Source organism: Nansenia antarctica, assembly GCF_963989245.1.
Source record: "Nansenia antarctica genome assembly, chromosome: 2".
Lineage (NCBI taxonomy): Eukaryota > Metazoa > Chordata > Actinopteri > Argentiniformes > Microstomatidae > Nansenia > Nansenia antarctica.
In genome coordinates, this window is record NC_137675.1 from 58,369,494 (window position 1) to 58,381,536 (window position 12,043).

Below are 12,043 nucleotides of genomic sequence, written 5' to 3' on the forward strand. Positions count from 1 at the left end.
ACCCTGTACTCATAATATGGAAAGAAAATAATAACAATATGGAGTCTATACAGTGCAACTGCATGTCTGCCTATAAAATGATCTCATAGTACCAGGATAGGCTGAGAGCAGGCAGAGTGGAGCCCATCCACATACTATGAGTAAGGTGAGTAAGGAGTTTGCCCTGAACATGTGCCCTGACCAGGAACAATTCCTGGCCCCAACTATGACATGAGTCAGCATAATTCAGATACCCAAACCCTAACATCTCTCCTCAGATGACAACAGGAATGCTCACAGTAGAATATCCTAACCTTTATCATTATTAGGGAGGGGGATGAAACAATAACTGGTGAAGGGCCACTTCTACCCCCTCAAGTGTCGGGTACAGAGCTGGGGTCCCGCCCATCCTGTTGGTGGATTGGTTATTTTTTGGTGTTGCGGCAGCTGTCGCCTTCACATGACTGCAGCTTGATCAGCCGTTGATTCGTGGTCTGCAGGAGGGCAGGGTCAACCTTTTTCACAATGTTCTCCATCTGGTGGGGGTCCGAGGTCAGGTTGTACACCTCCACGAATGACTGAGAAAGAGAGAGAGAGAGAGAGAGAGGACAGGGAATTGAGAGTGAGAGACACACACACAACGTGTATGGTGGTGGTAGTCTTCCTGGGTTCTTAAAGTACTAATCTGAGGTATAGGAATAAAAGCAACACTCACACATAGGCCTGAAAATACACAAACACACACACACACACACACACACACACACACACACACCTCACTATCAGCAAACTCGCAGTATTGTAGGTTGTGCTCAACAAGAGTCCTGACGCAGGCGTAGGTGTTGTTATAGGCATCCTCACACACACAGTCAGGGAAACATTGCTGGAGGGAGAGAGAGACAGACAGGGGTGAGTCATGTCTTACTTAGTGAGATAAACCAGAGACTGAGGTGGATAATACTGTAACAGTGGGGTGAAGATAATAGGGGGGTAATGTAAGTAACTCACAGACAGGCCGGGGCCCAGTTTTGGGCATTCAGGGTCTGGGGCGGGGTGTCCTTCTCCTGTGTACTCCACCAGGAAGTATGGCCATACCGTGCCATTACGCAATGAAGGGGCCTGTAGGGAAAAAAGAGAATGAGTGTGTGTCATTTTAGAGGGTACAAATACTGTAAGTCAAATTTACAACAAGCCCTTTTGGTCTGTTTTTCCCCCCCCTTTTTCCATAACTGCACATATGCAAATAAATAAACTAAAAGTAAACTAAGCAGAGTGTTCTGTTTGGTCCTCTTACCATCTGAGCAAGGAAGGACTGTCCGTCCATGTTGACGTGGGAGAGATTGAAGCCTGAGATGTCCAGCAGGGTAGGAGCCATGTCAATATTCAACACTGAAGCCTGAAAGAACACACACACATCACATAGGTGTATATGGATGAATGGATACTTAAAAATATGGATAAACAAAAAGGAATGTACGGAAGACTGGAGGGACGGATGCATAGGTGGGAGCTCACCGGCAGCGTCTGTTTGGGTTTGATGCCTGGCCCACGGACCAGGAGGGGGATCCTGATGTCAAACTCATATAGCTGCCTCTTATCAATGGGCAGAGAAAACTGACCTGAGAAAACACCCAACAAAAAAAACGATCGTTACAACACTGTACACAACAACAAAGATGGAAACACCCATTGGTTCCACTAATCACCAGCCCGAAGTAGGGTTAACGCTGAGCATGAACAACACCAGGGTCAGACAGACAGAACCGTGTGGAGACACACACCAGTATGGTAGCCGTTGTCTGAGGTGTAGAAGATGTAGGTGTTGTTGGGCTCCTTCAGGTCCTCTAGTTTCTTCACCAGCGCCTCGACCAGGTCATCCACTGACTGTGAGGGGGGCCTGGTTCCTTCCCTCAGGGACACTGCTGTTGTATTTATCTGTACTATGTGTTTCTCTACCCATGTGAGCTGAGCTGAACATCTTCCCCATAGACACATGACCTTAAACAATCATAGAAGCTCCTACACCTGTAGTTCTACCCATCCTCATACCTCAATGTGTCTCTGACTTGGCTCGCTAAATGTGCATTTGCAGCGGGGGGGGGGGGGGGGGGGGGGGGGGGGGGTAAACTACCAGGTGCTTATAACAGAGGTGTCTCAGAGGTGTATGCTTATGGATACTGTCTATAGGGTAACATTAATATCTAGAGGGCTGAGGTGCTTTTACCTGTCTCAAATAGTGTAAGCATTGCTGTTTGACATTGAATAACTCCAGAGTTAAATCTGTTACGTCCTAACCAACCCCCCTTCCCCCCACCCCCACCCCCACCACCACCCCCCCACCCCCCAGTCCCCTGATCCTTTCCCATCCAGCATGTCCAGGCGGGGGCAGGGTGGGGTGGGGGCATTGGGTAGAGTGTGGGGGCAAGCCCGGACAATAACCCTGTGATTGGTGTCTTCTGTAGAGATCACCATGGACAGTAACAGTGAGGGGAGTGAGGGGAACCTGTGAAGGAGGATGTTTACTATGGCAGTGTAGCTCCACGCAGGATATGGCGGTCTATGGCCTCCGAGCAACAATATGGTATGTGGTACAGCTTCTCTCTAGAAGAAAATAACCCTTGATAAAATGACAGAAAAGATAGACGTATATACACATACAGTAGTGTGTGGAAAACTGATTTGATATACATTATCAGAGGGTGGTCTTTCTGCTCCATTCAGGGCACCTTTTGAGTGTGACTTTAGACTAAGCTGACGGGGAAGACAAGATGGCAATATTTTCTGTAGCTGGAGAATGAGTGTCCCCTCCCTGTATGTAGCCTCAATCCCAGACCCTCCTTTGAACTCACCCTCTCTCACCCATCTCCCCCACCCCCCTTTCACCCTTCCTACTCCTCCTCCTCCTGCTCCCAGGGACAATAGCGTCCCTCCTCCTACTCTGTTGATTTTGCATGACTGGTTGTTTACAGTGCAGTGGGAAGGGAAAGCGTTGGATGAGTAAGTGCACTCTTGCCTTGTTGGTGTCACTCCATTGCACTCCAATGTTCGAATTTTACCATAAAACGTCACCAAAAGAAAATGTTTATTATATCATATATATATGTTAAATGGGATTGATTTCAAGTGTATATACCTCTGTATTCATCCATGGTTGTTTTGGATGTTATCGAATAAACAGAACCTCATCATAGTAGCCTACTATGACAACAACAAATAAGTACCAGAGTGCCTCCTGTATTCTACTATAGAAACATTTGGTTCAACCATGAAATGCATGGTTTTATCGATATCATTCCTTTCCCCTCACTGTCCCTGCAGGGCCGCTTTAAGGGGGGGCTAGCTGGGGCGGTGGCACAGGGCCTCGCGCTTTGGAGGGCCTCGCGTGAGGCAGTTTTTTTTTTTTGGGTACCCTGGCTGGCGAGGCCCTCCAAAGCGCCAGGCAAGGGACCTTATTATTATTTTTGCCTTTAATACATTTCTAAATGTTCACACATGTGATAATCATAGTCAATCATACATCTAAAATCTAGCATACCTGTAGGACAGGGAGATTCTTAGCAACAGAAAAAAGTAATTTCCCCCTATGACACCTTACGTGAAACGTGAAAATAATTTTTGGGCGCGCGTTGACACTTGTTGTGCATAGTGACTGCTTAGTGCAACGGACAAAATGCAGAGGGAACGAGACCGAGGAAGAAAATGTTAATTTTGCTGAAAAAAGAAATACAAATAAAAGAAAGGAAGGCTTCAGGGCCTCGCTTAGAGGTTCGTTCGAAACATTTCTAAAAACAAGTGAGGCTCCCGTTAGCACCGAAGAAGCTAACGTTACTGCTAGCACTAGCAATGCTAGTAGTAGCACGGCACAGCCCCCCCTGAGAGGCAAAGATGATGTCTCTGAGGTGGAGGAGGACAACTGCTACACCGGCAGCAGTGGGGCTGCCCAGCCCCAGGTGATGATGGTCAGGAGTGGCGAAGTAGAGGATACGGAGGCGGAAGATGGAGCTACTCAGAGCAGCAGCAGGGCTGAGAGTGATGGAACGCAAGACGAGCCTACGGTGTTAGATATGTCATGTATGATGATCCTGGTAAATTGGCCGGTACATATCTCTACAGTTACAGAAGTGATCATTAGAAGAGGTCCCCCAAAGATGAAACCTGGATTTAGTTATCCTAAAAATAATGAGAACAGGAACTTTAGTGAAACTTTATTTCTCCGAAAACTACCAAATGGGGAAAAAATAGAAAGAAAGTGGCTTGTGTACTCTCAAAAACGGGACATGTCTTTTTGCTTTTGCTGTAAGCTTTTCAACATAAAGGATAGGCCTACATGGTGGTGAGTAACATCTCTATTCATGTCAATAATGGCTTATGCGTATTTAATGTTGGGTATGATGACTGCTTTATCCTAAATCCTAATCCTTTACGAGTATAAAAGGTTTGAAATGAAACAAACATGGTTGTAAACTATCTAAATAAGTAGATATGCTATTGTCTATCAGCACAGCATGTGAGCGCATTTCTTGCAATATATCGGTGCGTGCGTGTCGCGCGGTTATAACAGTAGCCTACATCATTATAAAAGGCCTCGCAAATCTGACTTTGCACAGGGCCTCGCATATCTCCCAAGCGGCCCTGTGTCCCTGATATGCCCAGATTCAGGAATCTGCTACGGCATTTGATGGTATCATTTCTTTTAGGAATGTTTTGGTGTTCTCATTTCTTTCAGGATTGTTTTTCCCAATCGATTGTATTCGAAATATGAACGAAGCATGATTCTGACCCCTCCTGTATTGATATAAAAGCATACCTTCTGATTTAGAAGAGCAGAACAGATGCATGCCTATTAGGCTCTGTCAGATAAAACAGGTTCTGTACAGTAAAACAGCAATGAACAATATATCCCCCCCCCCATTCTTTCAATTTGCATGGTCATTTAGTTCCCCTTGCATCCCATGGCTTTGCTTGAAATGTCTTTCCTACCTCTGTCTAAATGTGTCGGTGTGCAACTGTGAGTATCGTGCCAGCATTCAGAGTCTAGATGTGTGAAAAAAAGAGCCACTCTATGCTACTGTCAATCAGTTAGCACGGAAGAGCTTTGTAAAAGCAGTCTCTTGCTTACCCCCGACTCCAAATGTTCCAGTCTCTGATAGAGGGAGATTGACAGTTTTCATTTACTTAGAGTGGCATTTTAAAACCTCCAAGGCTCTTTTTCTCACACATGTGTTTCCTCGCCCTCTCCCCTGTCAGCTCTTACAAAGTGACATCTTCTGGTCCCTCTGCCCTTCACAGTCTGTGCTGGAGGCTGTCAGGGCTGGGAGTAGCAGCAGTGCCCTCTCCTGTGTTTCAGATGGGTACGGCGGGCGCGGCCACAGGAACGGGCGAGAGCGCCGCTCCCCGGAGTACTACGAGGAGTCGGAGCCGGAGGACCTGGGGCGTATATTTGTGACTCTGTTTGACTATGACCCCCTCTCCATGTCCCCAAACCCGGACGCGGCTGACGAAGAGCTGCCTTTCAAAGAGGGCCAGATCATCAAGGTGGGAGGCTGCTGTCTGAGCCACACAGCACTACAGTTGGATAACTCACAGCATTGTAGTCATGAGGCAGCATTGAAGTCTCACTGGCCCAGTGGTCACTCCGGTGCGCATACACTCTGAAGCTGCTATAACTATATTAACCAACGAGAATCATGTCTCTCTCTTTCTCTTTTTCTCTCTCTCTCTCTCTCTCTCTCTCTCTCTCTCTCTCTCTCTCTCTCTCTCTCTCTCTCTCTCTCTCTCTCTCTGTCTGTCTGTCGCTCTCTCTCCTGTGTGTTCCTCAGGTCTATGGGGATAAGGACACGGATGGCTTCTACGGGGCAGAGATCCGTGAGCGGCCGGGGCTCATCCCCTGTAACATGGTGTCAGAGATCCAGACGGAGGATGACGAGATGATGGACCAGCTGCTCAAACAGGGCTTCCTCCCTCTTAACACACCTGTAGAGAAATTAGGTACAGCACCACCTGTTCTTTCATTTTATTTTCACCCTCTCTTTTCCCCTACAACTTTCTATCTCTACTTGCCGCTGATTTGTTGTTGTTGTTGTTGTTGTTGTTGTTGTTGTAGTTGTTGTTGTTGTTGTTGTTGTTGTTGTTCTTCTTCTTCTTCTTCTTCTTCTTCTCCTTCTTCTTCTTCTTCTCCTTCTCCTTCTCCTTCTCCTTCTCCTTCTCCTTCTCCTTCTCCTTCTCCTCCTCCTCCTCCTCCTCCTCCTCTCTGGCTTGCTATCTCTACTCTATTGCCGATGGTACTCTCATTTCTCTGTCTCTACACTCTCTTCTCTCTTTCTTTTTCCTTTCTCTCTGCTTTCCTCTGAAGTGAACTGCGACCGCTTCAAAGATGGTCGCTCAATAAACCGCAGGTCCAGGAAATCCAAGCGAGGTCTGTGTTCTCTAAAGATGCACTTTTGCCTTTTTCCTTCATCATCTTCACGCTTTGCTTCTCCTGATGAACCTCTCTTTAGTCCTGACATGAGTATCAGCAATTGGGAGTAATGGCTAGTTTCACTGTTTAACCATTGATATGTCATCTTTGGAATACAATCATCCATTCATCCTTTGGAAGTAGTTGGATATTCATGCCAGATCATCAGCCAAACTGTGTACGACATGTACCTACTGAATATTTGGATAAAAGTGAACAACCCTGTTCACAACTACACATACTCTACACACCTTTTCTTTCAAAGTCAGTATCTTTCTCTCTCACTCTCTTTCTCACAGTCTCCCTCTCTCTCTCTCTCTCTCTCTCTCTCTCTCTCTCTCTCTCTCTCTCTCTCTCTCTCTCTCTCTCTCTCTCTCTCTCTCTCTGTCTCTCTCTAGAGAGGAACAGGAGGAGTGGGCGTCAGCACCCAGTGTCCACGCGCAGGATGGTGGCCCTCTATGACTACGATCCTAGGGAGAGCTCCCCTAACGTGGATGTGGAGGTACTGCTCTCTCTCTCGCCTTTCATCCTTCCTTTACTCTCCTTTTTCCAGATGATATGATGAAGTAATATGTGGATGCATGTGAATCAACACCTACCAATACTGAACATAACATGACTGAACGTGGCAGACATTATGAACAGGAGAAGATGATGTGACAGCTCATGCATTAAAATCTATGCTACACAACACTCTCTGTATGATACCTCAGGAGGACCGACACTGTTGGAGAGCGTCACTGCGGTTATTGAGTTAGGTGGAAGCCTAGTCCTGCTCTGCTCCAGTACTTGTAGACTTGCCTGCTTCTTGAAATAGAATAGCCTGAGGATAATATTTTGCCCAATATACCAGCCAGATTGACTCCCCGTCTTTACAATAACATGTCATTAGCTGGTCACTATACGTATTATTCTCCTGCTGTACCTATGGCCCTTTGCCCCCCCCCCCCCCCCTGCTTTCACTCACTCTCACCTTTCTATTGGCACTGCGTCAGACACAGTATGGGGGAGACAGGCTGAATGAGGAGGTGAGTGAGAGGAGCGTACCTGTACATTCTCTGTGTGTTTTTTAATTTCTCTCCCTGTGGTTGGAGTGTGTAGTGGAGGTGGGGTTCAGATGGTGTCTCCCTTCTGTAGTGTTCATGAACACAACCCCTCACGCATTGCCTGAGCTGGCATCTTTCCTCGGGTTCGGTCTCCTTACAGTGCATTGCATTTGGTCGGTGTGTTTTAGATAGCCCTGTAGGAATATGATGCCCGTAGTGTTGCAATCCTGTCTTCAAGGATCCAACATTTGATGCATTACAGTATTTGCGACAGCCTGCCAAAACTGCGTTAACACATGTACATGCATATCATTGGTTGGAGTAGGAAGCACAGCATTTCACACTAATGAAACCCTACAGTCTAAGAATGTACGTTTTGGGTCTTGTACAGAACACATTATAGCTTGTGTGATGCGGAGAAGAAGGGTAAACATACAGTAACTCTAACCTCTTTCTTTCCAACAGGCTGAATTGACATTCTGTGCGGGTGACGTCATAACCGTTTTTGGTGAAATCGATGAAGATGGGTTTTATTATGTAAGTATGTGATCTGTCCTTTTTACACTTGATGATGTCAAGAAACTTGTAAATGTGACTTCTTTTTTATGTGTTTTTTTCTTCTTCTCCATATTACGAAAGTTGAAGTTGATATAACAAACGACATTTTTAGGATCACTAAATACTTATTATTTTACGACTCAATATAACAAACAACAGTTTTAGGATTACAGATTATAGGTTTATAATAAATTGTGAATCGGATTCACTGTATCGTCTGCCGTAGGCTACTGGGTAAGTGATAAATGGCTTGTAAACAAACTTATGTTTTAAGACGTGCTCAAAAGCAAGAACTGTGTGATCTAATTATGTGTAGTTATTTGTTTTTAGCAGCATGTTGTGATGTGCTAAAACATGCAGTTAGTTCATAGTGATGTTCCTTTTTAGCTGCTAGCTGTTTCTCAGGTATTTCGTTTGAGGTGTACCAACATTCAAATAAATAAATTCATTTCTTCTTCAACTATTTCAATGTATGACACATCATTTGAAAGCTTACACGCTGCACTTTTCTAATCTGGAAAGTTGCCCTACTTGAGGACCTTTTCACCAGACCCTGTCCTAAATGTGTTACTGAGTCCAACATCAGATGGGTTTATTGGGCAAGGATGAGTCTCACTGTCTTTCTGTGATCCCTCAGGGCGAGCTCAATGGACACAAGGGTCTTGTTCCCTCCAACTTTCTTGAAGAAGTGCCTGATGATGTTGAGGTTTTTCTCACTGATACTCCATCTCGATACCCCCAGGATGCTCCAGCGCGGATAAAGACCAAAAGGGTACATGCTCTTTCGCAGTACTAGCCCTCTGTCATCCATTTGCTCTTTACAGTTCCCTCTATCTCCTTACTCCTTCAGTTTCCCGTCTGTGCTTGTGTGTGTTTCATTGCTGAAATTACAATGGGAGTTCACACTTTGGAGCATTATGCTGTAAACATCGTTGAAGTCTCAGAAATATATTTAAGACAACTCCATTGATACTTGACAGAGGTATTTTTATTTTTATGATGTTGACTGCTGTGAAACAAAAGCATTGTAAAATATTTGGATACTGTATTCATAAAGCATTCTCAAAGAGAATAGACAGGAAGTAGAAAACACCACTGACTTTTAACGTGTCTTATAATGTCTTGACAAATAGCAGTCAACAAGCAATGTTTTTTGCACATGCATATTTAGCATTGTAATAAATGCTTTATGAATATAACCTGTGTTTGATCTAAAATTGTTTCTAATAGAAGATAGTTTTGATGTTCTGGAAAATGAAATATGTAGACTGTAGCACCGCATGTTCTATCTTTAAGATGCATGAATTCTCCTTGAACATTTTTATATCAAAATAGAAATCTAGTACAATATACATTTTGTATTTGCTCCTGAAAGCCTTGTTTTTGTATATTGCTTACTTGTAAAATAGCACGCAAGACGTCAAAAAAGCTTATGTTGCTATCAGAGTATAATTTCTAAGTAATAACATTACTAGCTGTAAATTAATGTGACAATTCTGTGTTTAACAAATAATTGCAAGTTAATGTTTGGATATCAACAGGTTTCATCAGAAATGTCTTTCCTTGTTTTATGATTTGTCATTTTCATAGTGCAGATTATTGAAATGCCATCAATTTCTCGATGGTGTTGTTGACATTTACATTTACATTTTTGGCATTTAGCAGACGCCTTATTCCAAAGCGACTTACAATCAATACATTTGACTAAGCAAGTGAATCATCAATCCACCAGTCGTATCAGGAAGAGTAATCTAGCATAGGCCAGGGGCCATTGGCAGTCTCAGTCATAGAAGGAAAACTTTTAATATATATATATATATATATATACATAGACACTGGAGAACAGAGACAGTACAAGGGGGGCAGTAGAAGTCATAGGGGACACAGCAATGGGGGAAAGCGGGTGTCTCAGGAGACGCAGTGCTGGGGGGTAGTAGATGTCTCAGGAGGAGCAGTTAAGGTGTAACCTGTAGAGATGGAGGTCTTCAGTCTCTTATTTTGATTATTTTTAGATCGGCTTTGAAAGGAGTAAATAGAATAAGTTAGAATACGTTTAAGTTCTTTCAGATGTCAATGTTAGACTCAGCAAGCAATGCCAAGAGTGAGGGAATGTGAGGTACTTGACTCCTAGTGATCATGGAAGAACTCCACTTAATGGCCAAATGAGTCACTCCCCATCAAGAGGCCATGATATGACACGCTTATATTATTAAACGTTTATTACACGTTATGTTTCGCATCTCCTTAAACGTATAACATGCGCTCTGATGCTAGGCGTCAACAGCATCATCCAGCATGTGAGAGGTAAATGGTAAATGGACTGCACTTATATAGCGCCTTTATCCAAAGTGCTTTACAATGGCCTCTCATTCACCCATTCACACACACAGTCCGGCCAAGCTACCATGCAAGGTGCCGGCCCGCTCATTGGGAGCAATTTGGGGTTCAGTGTCTTGCCCAAGGACACTTCGATGTGGCCAGCCGGGGCTCGAACCGCCGATCAGCCAACCTTGCCATCATTAGACGCCGACTCTTTTTTTTTTTTTTATCTTTTATTATAAAAATATACTTTTAAATACAATCATAGCTATACATATTCATACATGTTCATTTTATAGCCTTCATTGTATTCTAATTCAAATAAAATAAATTAAAAACCAATAGATAAAAACAAAACACACCCATACCATTTTGGTATGAGATGCATCCATCTATTATTCCGTCAGTCCTTCATAACCAAGATAACCCTTTATCATAAATCAATAACAAATGAATGCAACACAAAAAACATCTTCAAAAATCTAAATCAAACTCCAACCCTCCATCCACCACCACTCTTATAAACCCACAATCCCTAATAAACAACTTCTCAAAATCTTTTTGCCCTGTCTTGTGCATCAGTCCCACATTCTTCCTGACCAATCCCTCAAAGACTTTCCACACCGTTATCCACTTTCCCTCAAATCTTGCTAAATTCCTCCTCAAATAAATTGCATACCTAGCCTGTGATAATACATAATTTAAACACCATATATTCACTCCCCTCCTCTTTCCCTCCACCCCAAAAACCACCATCCTCCTCCACTCCTGCATCCCCACCACCTCCACCCCCCAATGCTTCTTCACTAGTCCTTTCAACCTTTCTTCGAATCCCTTCATTTCTCTACATTCAAAAAGCATATGCATTAAGTTCTCATCCTGTATCCCACACACATCACACTCCCTCGAAACTGTTCTGTCTACCTGATGCAACACCACCTTAGTATAAACCCTGTTATGCCTAAGCATAAAATCAAAATGAGTACATTCTAAACTATTATATTTTAAAAATAAATTCCTCCATATGTTCTTCACCTCCAATCCTGGGAACACCTGCCTCCACACCTTCTCTGCCGCAGGCTCCTTCACTCTGCTCTCCAACAGTGCCCAGTAGCACTCCTTCACCTTAACCGCTGAGAAGTCCCGCACTGTTTCCCCTTTCCCTAGTCTTAACTTAGGTAACTCTGTTTGCTCCTTCCCTTTTAACTCCCTATCTAACCTACTCACCCACTCCCCTGGTATACTCTGCTTTATTTTATTATACATGCTCACTATTTCTCCCCTTCTCATCTCCTCATCTGTTTCCCTAACAACTTCTATAATTGCCTGCTCTGATAGGAACCCTGGCACTACCTCATACCTAAAATCCCTTACTCTAATCAGTCCTGCCCTCCAGAAACTCCTAGATTCTAACATTTTCCCCTCTCTTCTAATTACCGGGTTCAATAAAACTGGAACATTTAGTATCTCCCCTCTCTTCTCACACTCATATCCTACCTGAGGCAAAAAACTACCCCAGGCTTTAAACACCTCTTTATAGAATTCCGGCACCCTATCATACATCCGTACTTTAAAGCACATCAACAACCCATAATCCCCACACCCCCCACATCTATGTACCCATTCCCTAAAGTATCCTTTCCATCCATGTCCTTCCTCCCCATACAAAAACCTTTTGACTGTT

General features: G+C 43.9%; 1 long non-coding RNA gene across 1 annotated transcript; it reads right to left on the bottom strand.

The window, feature by feature from the left end:
- Positions 1-230: 230 nt before the first annotated feature.
- On the bottom strand, positions 231-1,063 carry LOC308150953. Its single transcript, XR_013937267.1, has 3 exons — positions 988-1,063; positions 755-862; positions 231-557 (listed from the first exon to the last, which is right to left on the bottom strand). It is a non-coding gene; the product is annotated as an uncharacterized lncRNA (long non-coding RNA).
- Positions 1,064-12,043: the final 10,980 nt, after the last annotated feature.